We start from the raw sequence: 14,136 nt of genomic DNA, 5'->3' as shown, positions 1-14,136 counted from the left end.
GGTTTTTATTCTTCAGTTTGTAATATGTGGTGTATCACATTCATTGATTTATATATTTTGAAGAATCCTTGTATTCCTGGGTAAATCCCACTGAATCATGGTGTGCGATTCTTTCAGAATAGAGTTAGATTCAGTTTGCTAGTGTTTTGTTGAGGGTTTTTGCCACCACGCTCTTCATAGTGATACTGCCGCTACTGCCAAGTCACTCAATTGTGTCCAACTCTCAGTGACCCATGGACTGCGGCCTACCAGGCTCCTCCACCGTGGGATTTTCCAGGCAAGAGTACTGGAATGGGTTGCCATTGCCTTCTCCTGGCCTGTAATTTGGTTTTGTATGGTATCTTTGTGTAGCTTTGGTATCAGTGAGAGGGTGGCCTTATAGAATGGGTTTGGGAGTATTTCTTCTTCTGCAATATTTTGCAATAGTATCAGAAAGATAAGTGTTAACTTTTCTCTAAATGTCTGATAGAATTCATTTTTGAACTTTTGCTTGTTGGGAACTTTTTAATCACAATTTCAGTTTCGCTACTTATGATTGGTCTGATTACATTTTCTATTTTTTTCTGATTCACTCTTGGAAGATAGTACTTGTCTACAAATTTTTTCATTTCTTCCAGGTTGTCAATTTTATTGGCATATAGTTGCTGTTACTAGTCTCTTATGATCCTTTGTATTTCTGCAGTGACATTTGTAACTCCTCCTTTACATTAATACTGTTATTGATTTGAGATCTCTCCCTTTTTTTCTTGTTGTGTCTGGCTAAAGGTTTGTCAATTTTGTTTATCTTTCCAAAGAACAAACTTTTAGTTTCATTTTGTTATTCTTCATTTCTTGTCGGGAGCCACATTAGGCATTACTGACTTTAAATGGAGGCATGGTCCCCAGCCCCCTCTCCTCATTCCTCAGGCACGGATCCTGGGATGAAGGAGTTAGGCCTTGTAATTCTGACTTGTCTTTTCCTCTCCTTCCTTTCTAAATAATGATTGGTCTCATCCTATTTACTGAAATGGGTAACTCCTTTCTAAGTTGTCTTTGTGAATATTTCCAGGAACTTAGTGTTTTAGAAAAAAAAAATTAAGATTGTTTTTATGTACATGAAATATTTAACAGGAGGAATCAGTAAGTAGAATATGTGATAAATGATTTTGGATTTTTTCTCAGTAACAGATTACTATCTTGCTTATATATTATAATAAATGGTATAAAATTCACTGCATTTATCTCTGATAAATTATGGTTGAGGAAATATATAATGCATGTTGTAGGGTAATAAAATGTTATTATTCTATCAACATCATTGAATTAAAAGGAAAATAATTATTTCACTGACATTTGAAAATGCTAAAAGTGGCAATTACACAGACATGTTGTGTTACTAAAGTTATAGGATAATTAAAAACTTTTATTGTGTTAATGCTACTTGGACTTGTCTTGAAATCTAGAGAATATAGTGAGAATTAAACTTGAAATAATTATTCATTATAAGAATTATTATTATTAACTTCATTCTCTTGCATGCATTAATCATTAGTTCTAAACAAACTTTGAGCCCAAGACAATCCACACTCATTTGGAACACAGCTTGGTAATATTTTAAACTTTATGTCTTATATATTGATTCAAATCAATACAATTATTAAAATACCAGTGTTTATATTTGATTATAGCTTTGCAAACATCAAATGACACTTCTCAGAAAGGCTATTAGGTATAATTTTTTTAGGAGGGCTTCCCTGGTTCTGCGCTCAGAGATGTCTTAGATATGCAGAGCCAACACTGAAATCTATCTCTGTTCATTTTTCAGTGGTACCTCATCCTTAAAACATGGACCTCTTAGACTGAGTAGAAATTAACTAAGAATTTTAGCTTGCAAATAAGCAGAAGTATAGAGAACCTCTCTGGCCTTTCCAGCTTAATGCAGTCAGTGACAGGACCAAGGAGAGCTTAGACCTGACCTCTTGCTCAGTGCTCTTGCTTCGGCCCCTTTCTGCCTCTCTGCTTTGCAACTTGATGAAGAAAATGAACAGTTACTTTCTTTTATTATAGAGAGCAAAAGCATACCTGCGTCATAACAGACACTGGAAAATAAACTCTGAGAACTGGCTTGTGGATGCTTCTCTCCTAAAATTCCCTTCAGGCAGTTAACTAACAAAGTTATTTTTCCTACTCATTTATGAACTGATGAAGCATGATTCTATCAGCCTGCATGATGCTGTGAAAGACATTTAATTGATTTCTGTTTAAGTTTAGAAAGCTCCTATTCACAGTATAAAGAATTATATTTTCATTATCAATTGTTCTGCGTCTTTTATATACAATGATGCTTTGGGCTATAAAAGGTGAAAATCCAAATCAGTTCAGTTGAGTCGTTCATCCGTGTCTGACTCTGCGACCCCATGGACTGCAGCCCACCAGGCCTCCCTGTCCATCACCACCTCCTGGAGCTTATTCAAACTCATGTTCATTGAGTCCGTGTTGTCATCCAATCATCTCATCCTCTGTCGTCCCCTTCTCCTCCTGCCTTCAATCTTTCCCACCATCAGGGTCTTTTCAAATGAGTCAGTTCTTCGCATCAAGTGGCCAAAGTATTGTAGTTTCAGCTTCAGCATCAGTCCTTCCAATGAATATTCAGAACTGATCTCCTTTAGGATGGACTGGTTGGATCTCCCTTCTGTCCAAGAGACACTCAAGAGTCTTCTCCAACACCACAGTTCAAAAGCATCAATTATTTGGTGCTCAGCTTTCTTTATAGTCCAGCTCTCACATCCATACAGGAATACTGGAAAAACCATAGCTTTGATTAGATGGACCTTTGTTGGCAAACTAATGTCTGCTTTTTAATAAGCTGTCTAGGTTTGTCATGACTTTCCTTCTAAGGAGTAAGCGTTTTTTAATTTCATGGCTGAGGTCACCACCTGCAGTGATTTTGGAGCCCCCAAAAATAAAGTCTGTCACTGTTTCCCCATCTATTTCCCATGAAGTGATGGGACCAGATGCCATGATCTTAGTTTTCTGAATGTTGAGCTTTAAGCCAACTTTTTGACTCTCCTCTTTTACTTTCATCAAGAGGCTTTTTAGTTCCTCTTCACTTTCTGCCTTAAGTGTGATGTCATCTGCATATCTGAGGTTATTGATATTTCTCCCAGCAATCTTGATTCCAGCTTGTGCTTCATCCAGTCCAGAACTTCTCATGATGTACTCTGCATGTAAGTTAAATAAGCAGGATGACAATATACAGCCTTGACCTACTCCTTTGCGGATTTGGAAGCAGTCTGTTGTTCCATGTTCAGTTCTAATTGTTGCTTCCTGATCTGCATATAGATTTCTCAGAAGGCAAGTCATGTGGTCTGGTATTCCCATCTCTTTAAGAATTTTCCACAGTTTGTTGTGATCCACACAGTCAAAGGCTTTGGCATAGCCAACAAGGCAGAAGGAGATGTTTTTCTGGAACTCTCTCACTTTTTTTGATGATCCAACAGATGCTGGCAATTTGATCTCTGGTTCCTCTGCCTTTTCTAAATCCAGCTTGAACATTTGGAAGTTCGTGGTTCACGTACTGTTGAAGCCTGAGTTGGAGAATTTTCAGCATTACTGGCTAGCATGTGAGATGAGTACATTTGTGTGATAGTTTGAACATTTTTTGGTATTGACTTTCTAAGGCATTGGAATGAAAACTGACTTTTCTAGTCTTGTGGCCGATGCTGAGTTTTTAAAATTTGCTGGCATATTGAGTGCAGCACTTTCACAGCATCGTCTTCCAGGATTTGAAATAGCTCAACTGGAATTCCATCCCCTCCACTAGTTTTGTTTGTAGTGCTGCTTTCTAAGGCCCACTTGACTTCACATTCCAGGATGTCTGGCTCTAGGTGAGTGATCACACCATCGTGATTATCTGGGTCATGAAGATCTTTTTGTAGAGTTCTTCTGTGTATGCTTGCCACCTCTTCTTAATATCTTCTGCTTTTGTTAGGTCTGTACCATTTCTGTCCTTTATTGAGCCCATCTTTTCGTGAAACATTCCCTTGGTAACTCTAATTCTCTTGAAGAGATCTCTAGTCTTTCCCATTCTATTGTTTTCCTGTATTTCTTTGCATTGATGACTGAGGAAGGTTTTCTTATCTCTCCTTGCTATTCTCTGGAACTCTACATTGAAATGAGTATATCTTTCCTTTTCTCCTTTGCCTTTCAATTCTGTTCACAGCTATTTGTAAGGCCTCCCCAGACAACCATTTTGTGTTTTTGCATTTCTTTTTCTTTAGGATGGTCTTGACTGACTGTGTGGTGCTGGAGCAGCGGCTGCCTGGTGCTGGAGTGACTTTAAGGAGATACCCCACATCCAAGCGCAAAGGGGAAGCCCCAGCAAGAAGGTAGGAGAGGCAACATCACGTTTTGAATCAAACCCCTCACCCTCCAGAGAAGCTCAGAGGGCTCAAACAAAGCTTTTGCGCACTAGGACCCAGAGACCCCACAGAGACTGAGCCAGAACTGTGTTTGAGGTCTCCTGTGGAGGTGCGGGTCAGCCGTGGACTGCCTCAGGGGCAGGGGCTCTGGGTGCAGCAGACCTGGGTCTGGCATAAGCCCTCTTGGAGGAGGTCACCATTAACTCCACCACAGAGACGCCAGAACTTACACAGGCTGGGAAAGAGACACTTGGAAGGCACGACAGAACCCTGTGTGCACCATGATCCAGGAGAAAGGGGCAGTGACCACACAGGCGACGGACCCAGACTTGCCCTGAGTGTCCAGGAGCCTCCAGTGGAGGTGTGGGTCTGTGGCGGCCTGCGGCAGGGTGGGGCGCTGAGTGCAGCAGTGCATCCTGGGATGGAGGTGTGGGTCTGCGGCGGCCTGCGGCAGGGTGGGGCGCTGAGTGCAGCAGTGCATCCTGGGACCTTCGGAAGGAGGTCCCATTACCTTCATCACCTCCACCACAGTTTGGCCTCAGGTCAAATAACAGGGAGGGAACACAACCCCGCCCATCAGTAGAAAATCCAAATACAAAAGGGAAGTTTGGAAGCACAGTTGGTAGAGATTTAAACGGTTTTAAATACTTGGGAAGCCATGTTTTATTTATTTTTTAAATTTATTTTTAATTGGAGGATAATTGCTTTATAATGTGTTGGCTTCTGTCGTACAACAACATGAAAATGAAAAAGTGAAAGTGAAGTTGCTCTCAGTCATGTCCAACTCTTAGCGACCCCATGGACTGCAGCCCACCAGGCCCTCCGTCCATGGAATTTTCCAGGCAAGAGTACTGGAGTGGGGTGCCATTGCCTTCTCTGTTAACAGTGGCTAGGCATATTATATTTACTTGGAGCTGTATGAGTCACTCACAAATATACACATATCCCCTCCCCTTGAGCCTCCCTCCAATCCCACTGTCCCATCTAGGGACAGCACCCCTCTAGGCCACAGAGCAAGGGGTTGAACTCCCCAAGCTATACAGCACCTTCCCAACAGTCATCTATTCCACACACGGCCATGCGTATATCTCAATGCTTTTCCCTCAGTCTGTCCCACATTCTCCTTTCCCTGCTATATCCACAAGTCTGTCTTTTATATCCATGTCTGTATTCCTGACCTTCAAACACTGACTCATCAGTACCATTGTTCTAGATTCCATGTATGTGTGTTAATATGCAATATTTTATTTTTCTCTTTCTGACTTGCTTTACTCTGTAGAACAGACTCTATATTTATCCACCTCACTAGAACTGACAAATTTGTTCCTTCTCATGACTGAGTAATTACTCTGTCTCTCATGACAGAGTAATTTCACTGCATATATGTACCACACTTCTTTATCCATTCATTTTTTTGGTAGACATTTATGTTTGTTTCATTACCTGGCTATTGTAAATAGTGCTGGATTGAACATTGGAGTACAGAAATCCCTTGAATTCCTATATACTCACAACTAAAAATCAGAAAGAGAAATTAAGGAAACAATCTCAAACATCATTGCAACAAAAATAATTAAATACCTAGGAATAAACCTATCTAAGGAGACAAAAGACCTGTATGAAGAAATTATGACATGAATAAAAGAAATCAAGGACACTACAGACAGATGGAGAGGTTGCATGTTCTCGGATTGGAAGAATGAATATTGTGAAAATGACTATTTTGTCCAAAGCAATGTACAGATTCAGTGTAATCCTATTAAATTACCAATGGCATTTTTCACAAAACTAGAATTAAAAATTTTACAGTTTTTATGGAAACACACACACAAAAACCCCATGTAGCCATAGCAATCTTGACAAAGAAAAATGAAGGTGGAAGAATCAGGCTGCCTGACTTCAGAGCACACTAAAGCTACAGTAATCAAGACAGTATGGTACTTGCACAAAAGCAGAAATTTAGACAAGTGGAACTAGATGGAAAGCCCTGAGGTAAACCCATGCACCTGTGGACACCTAATCTTTGACAAAGGAGGCCAGAATACTCAATGGAGAAACCACAGATTCTTCAAAAAGCGGTGCTGGGAAACCATGTTTTAAAATGTGATTACTGTGTATGTTATAAGCGGTGTTTGTTGTGCTGGATATCACGTTTAGACCCATGTGTGTAGATGAGTGATGCTTACTTGAATCAGAAATTTCATTTTTATGACCAAGAGCGTAATAGTCTCAACCCTATGAGTACCACAAAGAACCAAACATTGGGAACTAGAGCATAGCCTGGGGAATCTGGAAAAAAATGAGTCAACTTCTAGATCTTCTGCTTAATAAAATTGGGAAACAGCATAGAGCAAGGTGAGGGCCTCCAAAAATCAATCTGTGTGCACTCGCCATGATATTTCACTTTTCTGAGTCTGAAGTTCCTCTTCTGTGAATCATGATTAAGAAAACTTGGCTCATGAAGTTATTGAAAGTGTTCAGCAAGACACATGGAAGAATCGCTAGCCTAGAGACTGACACATATGTGCGCACGTGTGTGTGAAGTCACCTCAGTCATGTCTGACTCCTTAGGACCCAATGGACCTAAGCTCACCACGCTCTGTCCATGGGGTTCTCCAGGCAAGAATACTGGAGTGAGTTGCGATGCCCTCCTCCAGAGTATCTTCCTGACCCAGAGTCAAACCCATGCCTCATGTCTATCTGCATTGGCAGGAGGGTTCTTTCCACTAGTGCCCCCTGGGAAGCTCAGAGGCTGACTCACAGGAGTTTAATTCTTGTTTTACTAAATCTATATATTAAATTATGAATTTTTCAATTTTTCTTGCTTATTTTCCATCCTTATTTTGAAACTGTTTAAAATCAATTTACATTTCTTTGTTGCCTAATGGATTTTAAGTATCAATAATGTAAAGGAATAAATTAAACTGTCCTAAAACAAGATAACATATGAGATTAAACAAATAATGATAAGGATTGAAGAAAACGTCGATTAAAGAAAGATTTAAGGAAAAACTTACAAAGGTTGTTAGAATATACAGTCTTCTCATTCTTAATCAAACTTAATTAAAATAATCTGCTTTTAAAATGTATGTATTTATTTATGTTTAATATTTGGACAGATAGGTAAGTGAAACAAATTATTTAATTCTGTAACAATATACCTCAATTAGTCTAAAGAGAAAGTTGGGAGTGTTAGAAGTTGGGTTGCCTTTAAAGAACTGCTATACGTTTTAGGACCATATTTTAAAATATTGAAAAGACTGAACCTCAGGGACAGAGGAATATCTGCTAATTTCTAAAAGTGTTGTTTGAAGAGATATGTTTGTGTAGAGTTTTGTCTCATACTGAAATGACAGTCCAAGAAAACTTGAGGGGCAAAGTGGAATGATTTGGGAAAAATTTATAGACAAACTGAGCTACAGAATTGTTTTTCAAGAAGATTATAAAGGTCTATTCAAGTACATAAGGGACAAGTAAAGTGGTCGTGAAAACCTACGTAAGTGTGAAAATACGGACCATCCATGCCTGTGCACGGTGCAGGTGTGTGTCGGTGTCCACTCGCATCCCACTTCTGCCACCCCACGGGCTGTAGCCAGCCAGTCTCCTGTGCCCTTGGGATTTTCCAGGCAAGAATACTTGAGCAGGTTGCCATTTCCTTCTCCAGGGGATTTTCTCTACCCAGGGTTCAAACCCAGCTCTTATGTATCTCCTGCATTGGCAGGTGGGTTCTTTACCAGCTAAGACTATTCATAATTATATATAAAGAACTTGAAAAAAGTATGCAGAATATTTCAAGCACCTCAATTCTTGTAACTGTTTTATGGATGAAGAAATTACTGGAAAGAATATTAAATGGCAAATATTTTTATCAACAAGTGACAAAACCATGATGTTACTAGTGCTACCAGAATTCAGTACTTAAAAAAAAAAAAAAATTCAGTACTGAATTAAATTTCAATGATAGAGTTCTGGGTAAAGTAGAAAGAAATAGCTTAATTACAGGGCACTAAGCAAGGAGTCTAGGGAGGTTAATGCTTAAAAGATCAGAACTCCATGAAGGCTTAAAGGGAAAAGTTTGTAAAGACTAGGTGAGCAAGGGTATTTGTGGGATTTGTGATCAAGTCATGGATGTTTCCTCTGATTGGTTGATGGTGAGCCAATTGGGAGTCAGCATCAGTGATCTTTTTACCTTTTCATATTGTTCATGGGGTTCTCAAGGCAAGAATGAGAAACCTGTATGCAGCTCAAGAAGTAACAGTTAGAACCAGACGTGGAACAATGGACTGGTTCAAAATTGGGAAAGGAGTACGTCAAGGCTGTATGTTGTCACTCTGCTTATTTAACTTATATGCACAGTACATCATGTGAAATGCCAGGGCTGGATGAAGCTCAAGCTGGAATAAAGATTGCCTGGAGAAATATCAATAACCTCAGATGATGATGACACCACTCTAGTGGCAGAAAGTAAAGAGGAACTAAAGAGCCTCTTGATGAGGGTGAAAGAGGAGAGTGAAAAACCTGGCTTAAAACTCAACATTCAAAAAGCTAAAGTTACGGCAACTGTCTCATCACTTCATTGCAAATAGATGGGGAAAAAATGGAAACAGTGACAGACTTTATTTTCTTGGCTTCCAAAATCACTGCTGATGGTGACTGTGGCCTTGAAACTAAAAGACACTTGCTCCTTGGAAGAAAAACCATGACCAACCTAGACAGCATATTAAAAAGCAGAGACACCACTTTGCCGAAAAAGGTCCATATAGTCAAAACTATGGTTTTTCCAGTTGTCATGTATGGATGTGAGAGCTGGACCATAAAAAATAAAGCTGAGCACCAAAGAATTGATGATTTCAAACTGTGGCACTGGAGAAGACTCTTGAGAGTCCCTTGGACAACAAGGAGATCAAAACAGTCAATCCTAAAGGAAATCAACTCTGAATATTTATTGGAAGAATGGATGCTGAAGCTGAAGCTACAAACCTTTGGCCACTTGATGTGAAGAGCCAACTCATTTGAAAAGACCCTGATGCTGGGAATGATTGAGAAAAGGAGGAGAAGGCGTAACAGAGGACGAGATGGTTGGATGGCATCACCAACACAACAGGCGTGTATTTAAGTCAACTCTGGTGATTGGTGATGGACAGGGAGGCCTGGCGTGCTGCAGTCCATGGGGTCACCAAGAGTTGACGTAACTGAGCAACAACAATTAGCAACCTTCTGGTTCCAACTGGTCTGGGGTCTACATGCATATGGGCAGCGCACAATTACTTCTTCCAAATGGGAGTTTCAGTATCTGCAAAACAGCTCAAAGAACATGGCTCAGGGTATTACCTATACTCTTTGAAGAGGAACAAAAAGCCCTTGACTTTGATGGCTAAATTATTATTTTGCCTTGCCTGAATGTTTTCCGTTCTTTCTGCTTTTTCTCACTTCTCGATTAAATTTATTCTTTGACTAAAGATTTTCTACTAGCAGAAAACAGGTAGAGGGTCTGTTTTGGGAAGGCCTCATAGGGTCCTTCTCTGTTAAAGTATTAAAAAAAAAAGAAATGAATGATATTTTGATCTCCAGCCTATAAACTCTTACATGGATCATTTCTCTTAATGACTGTAGACATCTTAGGGATGACAATAAGCACACAAATAAACAATGAAGAGAGGATACTTTTATTTTTTAATCTAAATAAAATTTGGGAAGATATTAATGTCACCTAGGGAACAAAATAAAACTAAGCACGTGAAATCCAAAAGGCTAAATCTCATTCCTGACTTTTTACTTTTTAATTCTGTGACCTTGAAAAAATAACATAATTCTTCTGGTACCTGGTTTCATCATGTATTAGATGAGGACACTCCATAAAATAATTTCCTTAGAGACATTTAGCATTTCTCTGATGTCAGAATTATAAATCTTACAGTATTTAGAAGACTAATTATCAAGGAGACAGCTCATCACACACTAAGTCTTCATATAATTCTGACTCATGTGTATTCAGGCTCCAAAATTGCAAAAGCATGGAAGAAAATGGAATTCCGGAACTATGCAAGCACAAGTTTGTTGAGCTAATACACAATTCATGGGTAAAAAGAAAAGCATGTCTCACAAAGCTTGATTCAACGCTATTAACAGTCCCTTTGGAAATGAATAATCACTGTCTGCAGACGGTGGAAACCACGCCTTCCTGTGGGATCTCCTGTCCCTCAGCATATTGCACTTTACTTAGCTATATACATGAAAGTCTCCTCTGTTAGACCGTGTTCCTTTCTAAATAAGGAACATTCGTCTTTATTTTCTCAGCATCTAGCAAAGTACCCGACACTTTGTAAGCTGGTGGTAATGCTTTTCAATCATATTGAAATCTCAAGTTTTACTAAACCTAATGTACAATAGAAAGCTTTTTTAAAGCAGGATTCTTTACACACGCACACACACACTTACAAAGGCACAGAGAAGCCAGTAGAAGATTAACATGCAAAGATTTGAATCATTAGTGAGGAGTTTATTGAATTAGTGGTGAATATTTTGTACAATTATTGTTACTAGGAAAATTTATATATGGACACACATATGCATATGCTTACATAGAACTTTATTTGATTATATATATTTAACTTTCTGAAACCCATGAAAGTCAAGAAAAATGGATGATCTCTTAAAAATTATTGGGCTAAATTATAATTTATTAAAATTACAACTCCCCCAATTCCTCCAATAGCTATCACATTTCACTTGCTTTGAAAAAAAAATTTTTTTTTTAACTCAGTACATGCTGTATGGGCTTCCCTGATGGCTCAGCAATAAAGAATCTGCTTGCAATGTGGAAATGCAGGTTTGATCCCTGGGTTAGAAAGATCCTCTGGAGGACGAAATGGCAACCCATGCCAGTATTCATGCCTGAAAAATCCCATGGACAGAGGAGCCTAGTGGGCTACAGGCAATGGGATCACAAAAGAGTTGGACACAACCTAAAACAATAAAAGACAATGAGGATTTCTGATGGTTTATTATTCTTATAATTCAATAGTCTTTCTCACATTGATAGTCTAAGTAAGAAATTCCAGACAGAAAATTGACTCTGAAAATTCTGTTTACCCTCACTGTTTGTATTTATTTGGTAATTTTTATAATTTATAATAGTTATAAGAAAGAGGTGTAACTACTTTGTTTTGTAATCCTCCTCCAAATACTGCTTTTCTTCATTAAGTTTAGGTAAAAAGTTAGAAGTTTGAAAAAATTTTTTAAAGTATTACTCTGTGGGAGGAACATCATTAAAATATCAAATAAAGTCTATACAGATCATTACCTGAGAAGCAGGAAAGTCTACATTTGAGGAGGCTTTTAAAAGTAATTGCACAACTGATATATTACTTATAATTTTCTGCAGGAGTAAGCTCTGAAGCCATGATCCAAAACAGACAAGGCCTGAATACCAAGACTTCTTTCTCTGAAGAGGATCACCTTGAAACCGTGACTCAATGATCTCAGAAGATGAGAGAGAATGGCAAAACCAAGAAGTAAGATAAATAAGTGAGGCAAGACCAGAAAGTCATATAAAGGTCAAAAGAAGATGAATTCAGATACATTATCCTTTGAAAAGTGGTTTCTGTTCATGCATAAATGCCAGCATTTGAAAGTCATTATCAGGAACATTGAAAGGGGAAAGGCTCTTCTTTGGCCCTTCCAAAGTACTGAGCAAGAAGTTTCCATGGTAAAGCATGAATTCAAAGGTTAAACCTGGAGAGCATGCAACCTGCAAGTTTTAGGTCCCAGTGTTATTCCTAGGTAACAGCTGATAAACTATCGTATTTGTGGCATATCCATGACAAATGCATGCATTCATCATTGGTAAGCACAGGCATGTTTTCTTTGGCTTTGGATGGGAAGTAATAACATAAAAAACTCTCAGCATCCGTGAGCCATTTAGTCAGATATAGCAAACCCAATGGGGCTTCTCTGGTGGCTCGGATGGTAAAGAATCTGCTTGCAGGAAAGCTGAGTTCGATCCCTAGGTCAGGAAGATCCCCTGGAGAAGGCCAGGGCGACCCACTCCAGTATTCTTGCCTGGAGAATTTATGGGCAGAGGAGCCTGGTGGGCTACATACAGTCCATTGGGTTGCAAAGAGTCGGACACGACCGAGCAACTATCACACACAGCAAACCCAGTATCTCTCAGGTGCTGCCTCCTGCCTCCTGACTTCCGCCTCTCTAGAGTCTTCTAGCCCAGAGATGTGGCCATGGTTGGAACAGTGTGGAAAGAGGCTTTTTAAAAAAGTCTTTGTTGAATTTGTTATAATGTTGCTCCTGTTGTTTATGTTCTGGCTTTTGGCTATAAGGCGTGTGAGATCCTAGCTACCCCAACCAGGGATAGAACCCTTACCCCCCGGATTGGAAGGCAAATTCTTTACTGCTGGACTGCTTAGGTAGTCCCTTAAATGGGCCCACACAAATGGCTGTAGTTCAAGGTAGGCAGTTGTAACTGAGTCCTGGACCCAGCCCGATTCCAACATGAGTGAAAATCATCCCAAACCACAGCGTCAGCACAGTTCTGATGCCCTGATCTTGCAGTCAGGGTGAATTTATGAAGGAAACAGTGCCAGCCAATGGTGATATTGGTTGTGGAGGCAGAGGGCAAATACAGACTTACCCGTGGTTAGTTTACCGTCTATGGGGTCGCAGAGTCGGACACGACTGAAGTGACTTAGCAGCAGCAGCAGCAGTTTAGATAAGGTATTGGGTTTTTTTCTCTCATCTCAAGCTTGTCAGGCTTTTAAGTTGTTACTTACTTGCTGGTATGATTAGCAAAGTGTCTTTTGATGTTCAGATTAAAATTAGGAATGGAATATATTTACTGGATTTTCCTCATGTCTTTATTTTACTGCCAACAATTGGACTTATATAACTTCCTTCTTGACTTTAGTGCTGTGTTTCCTTATTTTACCTTTTAAGAGATTTTAAATCATCCGTTGCCTTTATAATGATAACCTTTTTTCCCCCTGTTTTCTTCTATCTTCTCATCCATTATTTCAGTTGAATTATTTCTACTTATTCATATGATAATGCATTCATTGTCTACCTTATCCTCATCTTTGTTTAATTGTGTGTGAGCATTTACATATTTTAAAATGCCCACCATCAGGCTTTGGACAAAAATTTTCTCAGTCATTTCGATGACATGACATTAACCTCTTTAGCAGACTCTGTAAGTAAGACTGAAAAGTGCAGAATTTCCTAAGATTTTGAATATTGAAAACTTTTTTTCCTAATATGTTTGATATTTGAAAGGCATCTTGTTTAGATATAAACTAAGTTTTAAAAAATACTACTGACATGAGCATCTTCATTTTATATTGGTTTTGCAAAGTCTGATGGCTGTTTAATTCTTTTTCCCCGTGCATGATTAAATTTTTTGTCTGGGGACCATGAATGCTTTCTTTGAGATGTAATAGTTTTACTAGAAAGTTTCCAGTTTTACTGGAAAATGTCTAGACATTGTTTTGGATTGATGTTCTTGTGCTTTAAAAGCCTTTTCCATGAGCAAATCCACACTTTTTTCTATCTCTGAAAATTTTATTGATTTATAGTGATAAAAATTATAGTTGCTCAATTTTTTCTTTTCAGGGACCCCAATTATGTGAATATTACTTTTTTGCGTGTTACCCAACTTTGCTACTTTCTAATGCTTTTGCTCCAGGGTGCTATTTTCATTATTATAATTTTTCCTATATTTAATATATTT

The sequence above is a fragment of the Bos javanicus genome, chromosome 14 (genome assembly GCF_032452875.1).
Source record: "Bos javanicus breed banteng chromosome 14, ARS-OSU_banteng_1.0, whole genome shotgun sequence".
Classification (NCBI taxonomy): Eukaryota; Metazoa; Chordata; class Mammalia; order Artiodactyla; family Bovidae; genus Bos; species Bos javanicus.
The sequence above is the reverse complement of the archived record's forward strand: the minus strand, read 5'-3'. Positions refer to the sequence as shown.